A 14,322-nucleotide genomic window follows, 5' to 3' on the forward strand; every position below is an offset into this window, starting at 1 on the left:
GATGAAGGATGAAGAGATTAAGGAGAGGTGGAAGAATTATTTTGAGAAATTGTTAAATGAGAAACATGGAGGAAGATCAAAAGGGGAGGAAGTAGCCAGTAATAAGAAAAACCAAGACTACAAGTTCTATCGCAGGATTAGGAACTTTGAAGTGGAGATTGTACTTAAGAAGATGAAATTGAATAAAATTTTAGGACCCGATGATATTCCTATTGAAGCTTGGAAATGTTTGGGTAAAAAGGAAGTTACTTGGTTGACTAGGCTATTTAGCAAGATTTTATTGACTAGAAAAATGTCAGAGGAGTGGAGAAGGCGTATTTTAGTGCCAATCTATAAGAATAAAGGTGATGTCTAGAATTACAACAATTATAGAACAATCAAGTTGATGTGTCATGTAATGAAAGTGTGGGAGAGGGCAATGAAACGTCGATTGCGATGGAACGTTGATTGCGAGATATAACAAAGGTATCAGTGAATCAATTTGGATTTATGCTGGGTAGTTCAACAATGGAAGCAATCTATCTTTTGAGGAGAGTAATAGAAAAGTATAGAGAAAATAAAAAAAAAACATTCATATGGTTTTTATTGATCTTGAGAAAGCAGATGATGGAGTGCCTTGGGATATAATCTGATGGGTGTTAGGGAAGAAAGGTTTGACAAAAGGTGTGACGCCTCGAAATAATAACCAACATTTATCCCAAGACAATTATTAAATAACAATGCATTTCCGAACATAATATCCTTTCATTCATATGATTCCATTTTACAAAAAAAAGTAACACATGCAGTAATACATTCATAAGTCATACTCGTGAATATATAGCATGTGTCATAAGCAAAAGACATAAAATAAGAGTTAAACAGGTAAATGAATGCGTTATTGGTTACAACTTTCCAAGTCGATACTTGGTTACAACAAAAGTGAGTTTAAAACTCAATACAAGTAAAGCCCTAGGCTTGCACAAAATAAATACAACAAAAACAAAACAAGAAGCTCTCGGCTCCAAGTTCTTCTAAGCTACGGCCTTGGCGGAGGCATGTCATTAGCACCTGAAAATGATTTTCCACATAAGGTGAGCCAAAGCCTAGTAGAGAAACTCTAATACTATGTATGAATCTTAACAGAGTTATAAGGTGAATGCATATGTAATGCGTATGCCAAAATATTTTATATCCCCTTTCAAAAACCATGTAATGCCAGGTTTATATCACAATTCATGAAATTATTTTGTGACACCCCAAAAATTGGGAACATTAGAGAATATATTAACAATTAAATACATGATTTATCTAAGGTTACAAGAGTAGGAAATGTCACTAATGAGTCATTTGGCTAATAACCAAGCAAGATCCCAGGAAAGTTAGAGGAGTTGAAATAGCCTCCCTTCAAAGTCCAACCACCTTAAATAGCAAAACTATCATTTTGACAGATCTTAACAAGATAATAACCAAGGGTCTACATGAGTTGATGAGTCAATTAGGAATAAGTAATATAAAAGATATGCATAGATATATAATAATTACAAAATTATGTCTTAAATACAACATGGGATCTATCACTTACAATTTCAAAACATGTTTACAAACTAGTTTCTAATCCTCCCAGGGTAGCCGTACGTCCTCAAATGCTTCAGCTTTGCTTTTGACCGGTCTAATAGTCTTCAATACCTAGCATGAAATGCCATGAGTTTTGAATGCCCAGTAAACGCACACACAGCCCGTCCCATTTTCCCAATCCAATACACCATCACATTTATAACAAACAAGTAATGAAGCATGATATTCAAGTCAATACAAGGATTACAAGGTTAGATGTTAGTAGTCTAGAAATCCGCCAAAGAGATTTCATTCTCCCAACCGCAAGAATTGGACACCAGACTATTTAGAACTCCTTCTTTTGCTGCTTTGTTGCAGAACTTATCTTGGATGTCTGTCAACGGTTATATACCGCGTAGCGCAAACCTCAGGGCCTCAAAAGGGACAGCGAAAAGAAAAATGTTATATCACCCAAAATCCAACCTTATCCTTCCAAAAAAGTTTTATCCTCCTAAATGTCCCATCCGGATCCAACCTTATCTCACCAATCAAACCATCGCAAAGAGTCCAAATACATCCGTTCTATTCTAGGGTTTACGCAACAACCGCTTGCGTAAGACTTAACATTCAATTAGGGAGCACATCCCATCAATCCATACTTAATACATTATCATCCTTCATTATTCAAGTGATCGAAAACCCAATACCATCCCAATTAAGGTTTCCGTTGGGTTAGATGTCTTCAATTAAGGTTAAAATAACGTGATAATATAGTAATATCCACATAAGCATGAGCATCATCAATCGAAGAAGATAAGGAACTTAACCATAACATATTCAATATTATACCAAGACATGATCATGTACTAATAAGCATATTCATGAACACAAGAGCATAAAACACCCATGCAAAACTAAATTTTCAGATTCAGTACCATTTAAAGATTAAAATCAAGAGGGCGATTTTAGATTTTTCCCGAACTCGGACTCCTTATGGTTCGTAGAGAGTTTAATCTAGTTTTTAGAATATGTTTCGGAAATGTGATAGCTTTTCTAGATTTTTAGTTATTTAAGAAACACTCCAGCGCTGTCCAGATTCGTTGATCATTACGAAAATCGGAGTTTTTTACAAACCGATCACTCTTTTTCAATGAAACCAATTTTCCTTGAATGCTAGCTCCTTAGAGAAGATTTTGACATAAAACTGAGGTCTAGAATATTTTTCTACATTTTTCTAAAATTTTCGAAAGTTGGCTGTAAAATAGATTTTTCTAGCATAGTTCTTGAAATAAGAAAGTTGGTGAGACAAGGGGTCAACTACGGGAAATTTTCCACTTCTCTTGTGATGAAAACATGATAAATAATATGTATTAAACTCAGAAATTTAAGGTGAATGTGTGCTTTTGGAAATTATGAGAGTTGATATGAAAAAAGATAGTCTTATACCGATTAAGAGAAATACAAGAAGAGTAAAATCAAAGCTCAACTCCTTTCATTTTTAACACAAGAATACCATCAAAACACATCTGAAATGAATTTTTAAAACTTCTAAGAGCATGTATTTGAAAGGAAAAATAAGAGAGAGTTGTGTTGTGGCTTACTTGAGGCTTGATTAAATTGCTAGCAAACTTTCTTTCTCTCTTATCCTCCACCAAGCTCACCCTCCTCTCTCTTCCTCTTATTTCTTTCTCTCAACTGAATGTGTAGGTGTGTATAAGCATTGTTCTTGTGTGCAAAATGCTAAGGGTGATGTTCCTTTTATAGGAAAATTCACTACAAGAAATTGCACTTTTAGCGACTAAATTTTTAGTCGCCAAAAGCCAGATTTTAGTCATCGAAAAGTTTTCCCGACTAAATAGTTTGATTGCCGGCTTGGTCGCGGAAGGATTGTTGGGGAAGGTATTGGCGACTCAAAAAATTTTAGTCACCGAAAGTCCTAAATTGGCTACTAAACAATTAGTCGCCAAAAGTAAAGGTATTGGCAACAAAAAAACACTTTAGTCGTTGATAGGCTAAATTGGCGACTGATGTTTTAGTCACCAAAAACTTTCAAAAAAAATTAATCACATTTTTAGCGACTAAAATGTTAAGTCGCCAAAACTAAAATTATTTTCCACGACTAATTTATTTAGTAGCCAAAAAGTTTTTTTTGTTCATCTTATGTTTTTTAGCTACTAAATGTTTTAGTCTCCTAAAGTATAATTTTTTTTAGCTACTAAAAATTTAGTCGCCTAAAGTCTATTTTTTTATTTGGCTACTAAAATTTTAGTCGTCAAAAGTTTTTTTTCAATTTTTTTTTTAGCCACTAACTATTTAGTCGCTAAAAATATTTACTTCCTTTTTAGCTACCAATTATTTAGTGGCCAAAAACATGATTTTTTTTTCTTTTTTTAAATTTTAAATTCGTCCATAACCTGTATGCATTCCGTGCAACCTATACCATGTATATAAACAAAACAATACATATATTATCAATCATTTCGCAATTTGCATCCATTTCACTTCCAACCATCCAAAAAGGAATAACTTTTAATATCAAATGCCATACAAACTAAGTTAACTTTTAATATCACATGCCATACAAACTAAGTATATTCCAATCTAAAATAATAATTCCATGCAAAAGTAGTAATAAGGCAACTTGTAATCTTTTAGAAAAATTTCTTTGCGCATATCCATTTTGGATTCTTCAACTTTGCTTTGGTAAGGGTTATGTTGCAACTGAACAAATTAGCCTCCTGCTGAATTGCTTGGCCTTCTAAAAAAGGTTGAAATTCACATAATGAATAAAAGTGAGCATGAAAATTGACATAATGTGAATTTATGAGAGTGATAAATTCAACAATAACAGGATTCTCAACAGAACTAACATGACAAGAGGCTTGATACTGCAATAACATATCAGAAATGTGAGTTTTAAAATGTTAGGATAGTAGACAATTTTCTACGAGCAAAGTCGAGGTAGATACATAGTATTACAATCGACTTTTATTTTTATACGTATCATGTATGTCTAGCTTTTTAATATAGACTAATATACACATGAAGTCTACTCCACCAATATATTAGCCTATATGCTTGGCCTATATCTCTAGAAAGGTGTGACCATTGTGATGGCCATTAAAGTTAATTTTTTTTTTTTTAAATTTGATTAATGGAGTTACCAAAAATTAAAAAAATGAATAAAAGAAATTAGAGAGGTGTGTCTTTACTTTGACTTGTGTATGTCTCACAATAAATATATCCTGCTTTCTGTCCAAGAACCCAAGTCTTCTAAAGAAACAAAGCCACCTTCACCACAAGCATCTTCAACCCATTTTAGAAGAACCTTTGTTACACACACACACACACACACACACACACACACAGATGGGAAGAGCTCCCTGCTTTGACAAGGAAAATGTGAAGAGAGGGCCATGGGCACCTGAAGAAGATGCAAAGCTGAAAAAGTATATAGAGAAGCATGGGACTGGAGGGAATTGGATTGCTCTCCCACAAAAAGCAGGTAATTAGTATATATATATATATACTTGAAAGAAATCAAAACCCTTCTCAAGATATTCATAAACCAAAAGAGTAAACCAAATTTACTCCATAGATAGCATAATATCACCCACAAAGCCAAACCATTACATAGATAGCATAGTATCACCCACAATTTTGCTGCATTGTTCAACAAAAATAGAACTTTTCATCTTAAAACACAAACAACTTAAAAGTACATAACTTGTTCATCTTAAAAAAAATCTTATGCATCACAAAAATTCAGCAGATTACTATGCACCACAAACCAATTGTCAAACAGAGCATTAGTATCAATAAATTGCTCGAGCAGGTTACTATCGAGCAGATTAAAATTGCCAGTAGAAAGTTGCTCAACCATCTGCATCAATCTTGCCAGCAGAAAATTGCTCCAGCAGATTACTATGGAGTACATTAGTATCAACAAAAACAATTAACAAAAATCCACAAAACTACACAATTAAAATTGCTCCAGTAGATCATTCCTATGCATCACAAATATACTGTCAAACAGTTGGTGAGCAAACTAGAGATGCTTTGGGGTCCATATATACCTAAAGAATTCATTTCTACATATCACAAACCAAATGTCGAACGGTTGGTGAGCAAAAATAATATAGATGTGAACAAAAAACAACTTGAACAAATCTGGCAAGATTGAACAAAAATCTAATTCAAAATCAACATAAACAACAAATTTGAACAGATTTTTTGAAAACAATTAAAAATATGTTTTTCTATTTAAAAATGTTGCCAAATACAAATAAAAACAAAGACAAGCTTTGCCATCAAAATCTTGCAAGGAACAAAGAAAATTACCTGCAATTTATGTTGGATTTTTGTTTGGAGAAGAAACTGATGAGGAGAATAAAGAGAGAGAGAGAGAGAGCCATTGTATTGAAGAAGAAAAAAAATAGTTTTTTAATATCTAGACAGACTTCAACCCTCGCTAGATGCAACAAGGCCTCCGTACTGCTGCTATTCTGGCCCGGCAAGTAGCGAGACTGATCGAGTGACTTTTCTTGCAAATCCTTTGCCAAGTTAGCTAACAGGTACGTTTGACGCATCTGATGGAGATGCTCTAAGTAATCCAATCATCAAAACTAAAAATCAAAGGAAAGGTAAGAACATATAGTAGGAGTGTACACGGGTCGGTTCGGATTGGGTTGAAGCTCTATCCACTATCGAACCGGAATAGTGTGGGTGGGTGAAAAATCAATTGATTTCGACTGGATTTGTTGGCGAAATTGCCCGTAGATGATTTTCGGTTTAACAATCGGGTTCGGATCAGTTGGGCGGGTTGGGCCTTCAATTTTGGGCCTTTATGAATAAATATTATTTTTAACCCATTTAACATTCAAACAACCCAATTTTATAATTTAGTTATGTTTTGTTTTGGAAAATGACCCAAACAGCCCTTTCTACAGATGAACTCATTAAAAAAAAAAACTTAATAATTTATCTAAAATCAGTCCAAACAGACCATTATGAATAAAATAAATAACTTCTAAAATAAATTCAAGCATAAATAGCCCAAACTAAAATATTTCATTCATTCAAAAATAAAAAAATAGTTTGGCTTACTAAATGAATAACCTATGTAAAATCAATCCAAAAACAAACAACCTGCTGCCAAAAAAATACATCAAAGTAAGCTAACTAAATAAATACTAAATGAATAATCTAAAGCACTTGGAATAGAATCTGTCCAAATGAATAATTTGAAGCACCAACATAATAAATACTAAATGAATAATCTGAAGCACTAGGAATAGATCTGTCCAAAATAGAATCTGTCCAAAATACTTCAAATGCATCAAATAATCTGAAGCAGCAGAAAGAAATAGAATTTGTCCAAAATACATCAAATGCTAGAAATAGAATTTGTCCAAAATACATCAAATGCAATAAGCAGTATTGCCAAAAAAATTCCACCTACTGCCACCATTCAAAAAAATAACCACTTAGTTTGTCACCATCCATTTTCAGTCTATCATAATTACAGACAGTAATCCATCAAAACATTTACGAGTATAGTTATCCCAATCACTATCCATGTGCAAAAATATTTGTTCATAAAGTCAAAAAGAAGAGTACTGATCTATGCTAATTGTATAAAACCAAAAGTCAAGAAAGTCAGTTAACTCCCTATGAAACCAAAAAGATCGATGCCTGCAAATACAAAAAACATAGAAGATGAGAACATGTTGCAAATAGATTTTATTAATTAAGAAGTAAAAATTAAAGATATAGAATTCAGTAACTTTACCAAGCCATACTAGAGTGTGATAATATTTGGGCTTGGGTTTGAGGTTGATGCCAATTCAGAAAGAGTTACAAGCAGTAGAACAATTAATCCAAATTTAAAACAATGTTATGTTGTATTTAGTACAAAACATAAATATAAAAATAAATCAAAAAATTACCTGCAGGGTCATATTGTTCAAGTTCCTCCACATCATCCATTGCCTTCCGAAGAGAAATAGGAACTATGCTTTGAAGCCAATTCTGTGTACATATCATAGCCTCCACCATCATTGGAGATAATGAACTACGAAATGGGTCTAAAATGCGTCCTCCTGTACTAAAGGCTGATTCAGAAGCTACTGTAGAGACGGGTATTGCCAAGACATCACGTGCAACCTGGGACAACACGCTACACTTGGAAAAATTGACCTTCCACCATCCCAATATATCAAACTTTTCTTCATTGGAAGCTTTACACCTGTTTGCCAAGTACCTATCAACCTTAGATTTACACAGACTAGAGCATTCTTCTTCCAAATAAGTATTAAATTGAAAAGCAATTAATTGATGTGGATCATCACAATCATCATCAACCTTCATCGTTGATCCTTCACACACATTAGACATTTCGACAGTTACCGAATCATGAGAAGCATAATGCTCATACAAACGAGACAAACAATTCTTTACCTGTCCTGTCATCTCATTCACCACTTTTTCAACAAGCAATTGTGCAAAACAGAATTTCAAATACCTTAGTTTCTTCCTAGGATCAAGTAAAACAGCAACATACACAAGTAAGTTGATTTTCTCCCCATTACCCCAATACTTTTCAAATTTTTCTTTCATGTTTTGTGCCATTGTGGACAAAAGTTTGTCATCCTTTTTGATTAATTGCTCTATCTTGGTTTGGATGACAAACATCTCATCAAAGAAGCAATTGGAAGTAACAAAAAGAGAACCTGAAAATCGTTTGGTTGCATTGTAAAAAAGTTTTAAGAACTTTAAAAAAATTCTGCAATTATTCCAATCTCTTGCTGTTGGAGATCTCCTTGACTTCTTCCTTCCATTTTCCCCATCCCCATCTTCATCCCCAAACACCTGCCCATCTCCATCCTCACCCTCGCAAACCTTGAAGTAAGCTCGGTAATTAGAGTCCTCATCCTCTAATCTCTCAAAAGCCTTTTCAAACTTTTTAGCAGCTTCCAACATTAGGTAAGTGGAGTTCCACCTAGTTGGCACTTCAAGACACGCAAGACTTTTCGACACAATTTTTTGTTTCTCAACACACTTCTTAAAAACTTCATATCTATTGGGAGAGGACCTTACATACCTCACAGCTTCACGAACTCTAGCAATGGATATATGAAGCTCTTTCAAACCATCTCCCACTATAAGGTTCAGAATATGCGCACAACAGCGCATGTGTAAGAACTCATGCCCCAAAACAGTCCCTTTCCAGTCCCTTGTTTTCCACTTTAAAAACTTAATTGTGGTGTTGTTGGAACTAGCATTGTCTACAGTCAATGTAAATATGCTACCAATATTCCATTCGAGTAAGCACATTTCAAGTTTTTTACCAATTGTCTCTCCCTTATGATCTTCCACTTGACCAAAGTTTATGATTCTTTTTTGCAATTTCCAATCATCATCTATGAAGTGGTTTGTGAGACACATGTAGTTTAAGTTTTGAGTTGAGGTCCACGTGTCAGTGGTAAGGCAAATTCTACGCCCTTTCAATACTTTCCTTAACTTATCCCTCTCATTGTTGAAAATCCCTACAATGTCTCTAGCAATGGTAATATGAGATGGAATTTTCTTAAACTTTGGTTGCAAAATAGCGCAAAATCTCTTAAACCCTTCACTTTCTACAAACCTAAAAGGTAATTCATCAAACACTATCATCTCAGCAAGAGCCCTTCTTGCAGCTTCTACACTAAAGCTCATTGCCACAAGATTAACACCCTCATCTCCATCTTTTTTGGATTGAAAAGACAAAGTTTGTTGTCCATTATTATCCACATCTTTGTGAGGATATTTTCGACAAGAAGTCAAGTGACTCAACAAGTTGCTTGTCTCATTCCCCTTCGAATCAGTCAAATACTCCTTTTGACAATATTTACAAACAACCATAGTTACCCCATCTTCAGCCTTGATTTTATCGAAATGATCCCATGCCCTTGAAGGTTTCTCCTAGTACCTTTTGTACGCACCTTAGGTGGTTTTGAAGGATTATCAATAGGGTCTTGGATAGTAGAAGGGGGAATAACAGTAGCATCCTGGGCAATATGCTGATTTGGATGATCCATTATCTATTACAAATTAAGAAGAAGAAGAAGAAGAAGAAGAAGAAGAAGAAGAAAGAACCTCATGAAAGATTGCATAAACAATTTAAAAAGCAATGATACAAAAACATGACAAACTTAAACAAAAATCATAATAGCATGTAAAAAATAATAGACATTTTGAAGCTACTTTAAAACCAATTCCTGAGAAAAATGAAAAAAACAAAAAGCTCAAAGTTTATTTTTTTACACAGAATAAACAAAAATCATAATTGCATTTAAAAAATAATAGACATTTTGAAGCTACTTTAAAACCAATTCCTGAGAAAAATAAAAAAACAAAAAGCTCAAAGTTTATTTTTTTACACAGAACACATTAAACCTTTAATAATCAATACCTGTACAAATCAATATGAACACATTAAACAGAACATAACAATCAATATGTTCAAACAGAACACATTACACCTTTAATAATCAATATGAACACATATTTTCAAACAGAACACAGTAAACCTTTAATAATCAATATGAACACATTAAACCTTTGAAAAACTCAAGCATTATTAATTTGAATAAAGAACATGTTAAACAACAGAACAATCAATATGAACAGAAACATTTTAAACTGAAAAATAAATTGTTATTGATATCTACTGAAAAATTTAAACATTTTAAATTGAAAAATAATGAACAGAAATAGTTCAAATAAATTGTTAATGGAAACTGAAAAATTTAGCACCATCATATTCAGTTCTCATGAAATGATAATCAAATACGTATATGATATCTACCATATTTTAGCACTAAAAAAAAAACCAAAATCTCGAGAAAAAAAAATAATGTAAAAAAAATAGTACCTATTTGAAAAATCTTTCTGTTTCTAGGGCTGAAAATCTGAATTGAAAATCCGAGTTCATGCAATGAGACAGTGAGAAGACAAAAACAGAGAGTGCGTACGTGTATGTATGTAATACATGTGTGTTTTTACTTTTGAAGGGCTGAAAATCTGAATTGAAAATCCGAGTTCATGCAATGAGACAGTGAGAAGACAAAAACAGAGAGTGCGTAGGTGTATGTACGTAATACATGTGTGTTTTTACTTTTGAGAAAGAGAGAGAGAGAGAGAGAGAGAGAATAATTTGTGAATGGGTTGGAAGGTTTGAGTAAACATTATTAAAACAGTGATGAACCATTAACAAAAAAAATTACAACATTTTCATAAAATTGTACTTGTGAGAGAGACCATCTTCATCTTCCGTTTGATTTTTTGAGATACAAGATGATGGTTTGAAATCTATCACTGTGAAACAAAGAGAGACAGAGAGAAGGGACAAGGGGGTTGGTGAGATCATCATCATGGTCTGTCTTTTGAGTTCTTTGAGATAGAGAGAGATAGGGTGTTGGAAGTTGTGTGTGTGATTTGTCAAATCAATTAGAGAAATACATATAGAACCATCATCAGAATTCTGTATCATTAATTTATTAATAATATACGGTCGGTTCGGTTTTAATTATTTTTTATTATGTAGAACCGAAATCCGACCAAAAATCGAAATTATTTTTGAAACCAGGCCCGCCTTCGACCGAAACTAAGCTTGAAACCGTCCGTCATGCATTCGGGTCAGTCAGTTCGGGTCAGATTAGTCGGATGATTCGGTTGCTTGAACACCCCTAACACAGACAACCTTAGACTCCAATTTCTTGGATTATCTTAATCTGGGTTTCGGATTACCCCAGACAAAAGGAATATGTGATGACGAAAAGGTAATTTAATGTTAGAAAGGGGTTTGATTGGTTGGTGGTTTGGATGGACCCTCTATTTTCGTAGACTTCACTTGCAAAATTTCAAGCCCCAGAAGCAGAGGCAGAGAGAGAGGTGGGTATATAAATGAGGAGGCTATCAACTTGTTGCTTCACAGGTCGTGTCTCTAAAACCCATCGCAAGCACATCCTTTCATAGGTACTGTCTTCGATTGCTCTGTTTTTTATTTTTATGCCTATTAAAATTTCTATTCACAGATTCAAACATTTGCACCCAAAAAATTTTTAGAAAGAGAGAGAGAGAGAGAGACAGAGAGAGAGAAAGAGAGAGAGGAAGAAGAAATACCAACTGTCCGCGGTGTGCGATGTTGTCACTGGTCGGAGATGGGTGCTCATGTGCGACGGTGGCTGGTCAGGGACGGTGGTAGGCAGCTCTTTATGGAATGAGAGATGAAAATAAACTTTTGGCGACTAAAATTTTAGTCGTCAAAGGTAAAAAATAATTTTTTTTTTCCATTTGGCGACTAAATGGTTTTAGTAGCCAAAAATCAATATATGGCGACTAAAATTTTTTTTGGTCGCCAATTCTGGCATTTTTGGTGACTAAATTTTTTTTAGTCTCTAATAACCAATATATCCCGATTGAAAAAAATTAGTAGCTAAATATTTTACTTTTGCTAACTAAAAAAATTCTTGGTCGCCATTTCTACAACTTTTGGCGACTAAATTTTTTTTAGTTGCCAATTTTGGTCACCAAAGGTGCATTTTGTTGTAGTGATTGGTGCAAAAGGTCCATTTTGCCCATTGGTTGGAATGGAATGGAATTGAGATGTATTTAGTTGGAATGTAAGGGAATGAGGGATCATTAGGGAGCCTAATCATGTATTAAGGCATGATCTAGTTAGGGTTAGGCTTAGAACCAAGACAGTTACAAGTACAAGACAACTTTTCTTGATATGGGGGTACCAATGATACTTTTTCCATGATTTAAGGAATTTGTCTCTAAAGTACCTATGATTGTAGCCTAGAGAGGGTGATGGCTAGCCATGTGCTAGATTTGGGGAGATTTTTGTTGATTATATATATATATATATATATGAACAAATTTTGTGTACAAAATTATTTATCTAAGAAAGGTACAAGATAAATAATTTTATGTAGATAAATAATTTCCAATAAAGATATACTTTCCAATGTTGGAAATGGTTATAAAATTCTGGATAAAACCAGAATTTTTTCCTAAGTTCGGTCTATTTTTTAGGTGGGCCCCGAGTGTCGATTTACTCGGGTCAAAGTGGTAACGCGTTCTATGTCGTGTTGTGATTCACGTGGTATATTTGGTTGCTCAAAACCATTACCGAGTGAATGGGAAATTGAAGCCAAAGTGTGCTCCATGGAAATGGAGTTTTGGTGGAAATTCCTTAAGGTTGTAAATTGGCTTGTCCCACTTTGATTTGGTGGGAAGTTTTGAAAGGGTTTATAAGGCTTAGGGTGAGATACTTGGGGTGTGCCCCAAGGGATACCCAAGTGTTTTAGAGGGAGAGGTTATGGACAAAATGGGCTAGACCCATTGGACCCAAAAATCACCACACGGGTGCGTGGTGTGTGGTTGGGTTGGGCTTCTAATCTTTTTGGGCCAAAAACATTTGAATTTAATTTTATTTTTTATTAAAATAAAATCCAGAATTCAAATTAAATTTGTTTGGATTTTTTGTTCATCCAAACAGGGCCCTTCCCGTTTTCAAACAGAATTAAACGGATTTGGATTTATTGCTCATCCAAACAGAGCCCTTCCCGTTTTGCTATCTGTTTGAATTCAAAACCAACAGGTATCATACCTGTTCAATTCAAAACCAAGAGCCACCTTCACATCTATAAATAGGACCACCCTCATTTAATGTTTTCCATTCAGAAATTTCGTATTTCACTTCTGCTAATTATATTCTTCATCTTGCTGCATTTTATTTCCGAAAGAAAGAGTGTAAACACTTAGTGTGTTCGTAAGGCAAACAATTTGTAGTGCTGCTATTGTTTGTGGTAAGATAATTTCATCTTGGGAGATAGACGTCCAAATTCTGAAAGCACCGTGGAGAGGACGAATCTGTCTTAAGGACACAGTGTTAAACACTGGACTTGATCAGAAAAGTTATTCAAATAAATTAACCAAGTAAGTTGTTTAATTTTATTCTGTTTTTTATTTGTTTATTTAATCAGATTTTATTTTTGTTTTTGTAACAAAATAAAATCTGTGGTTTTATTTATTTATTATTATTTCGAGTTTGATTTTTGTAATCAAACAAATTCTCTCCTTTTATCTATTTCTTTTATTCTTGTTGTTGTTTTGTACACAACAGAATTTAATCTTTTTAAATATTGTGAAGATTGTCCAACATCCAACATTTCAAGATAGGAGTGATAATTCATATCCAACTCCATGACCATCATCATCATCGTTCCAATTTCATAAAACCAACATCAATTCTATTTTCTCTTTACAAAATCAAATACTCACAATTTAGGGCAAAATCCTCCTTTCTTTAAAAATCAAATCCAAGGAATTTTTTTTTTTTTTATCACAACTCAACCACATTTACCAACTCATATTCATATTCAAGAACCCATTTTGAAAATACCCTTTTTAATTTCAAAACCAAAACCCTAGCTTTGTTCAAAAAATCCCCAATATCAAGATTTCTTTAAACAGACAAATAACCAAGTTAAAAAACCATACTAAAGTGCAGAGAAATCCCTACTTCAAAGCTAGAAGACGAGAGAGAGAGAGAGTGGAGAAACCTCGACGAAACCGAAAACTAACTTTGCTCCGATTAGAATGAAGCTCTAGGTGAGCTCTACTTTTTTAACAAAGGGACTAGGGTATAAAGATCAATAAATTGAGAGTATTTGGAGCTTGAAGGTGAGTTTTAGAGAGAGAGGGTCTAGATTTAGGGTTTTGAAATGTTTAGAGAGA

General features: G+C 33.9%; 1 long non-coding RNA gene across 2 annotated transcripts; it reads right to left on the reverse strand.

Moving 5' to 3' along the window:
• Window positions 1-4,002: 4,002 nt before the first annotated feature.
• Window positions 4,003-6,333, reverse strand: LOC114297829 (uncharacterized). 2 transcript variants are annotated; one of them, XR_014351361.1, is made up of 2 exons: window positions 4,749-6,333; window positions 4,003-4,294 (listed from the first exon to the last, which is right to left on the reverse strand). It is a non-coding gene; the product is annotated as an uncharacterized LOC114297829 (long non-coding RNA). The 2 variants fall into 2 exon arrangements; XR_014351360.1 differs by having other exon boundaries at window positions 4,003-4,424.
• Between the last annotated feature and the right edge of the window lie 7,989 nt (window positions 6,334-14,322).

This window comes from Camellia sinensis, chromosome 14 (assembly GCF_055761805.1).
Source record: "Camellia sinensis isolate YWXY chromosome 14, ASM5576180v1, whole genome shotgun sequence".
Lineage (NCBI taxonomy): Eukaryota > Viridiplantae > Streptophyta > Magnoliopsida > Ericales > Theaceae > Camellia > Camellia sinensis.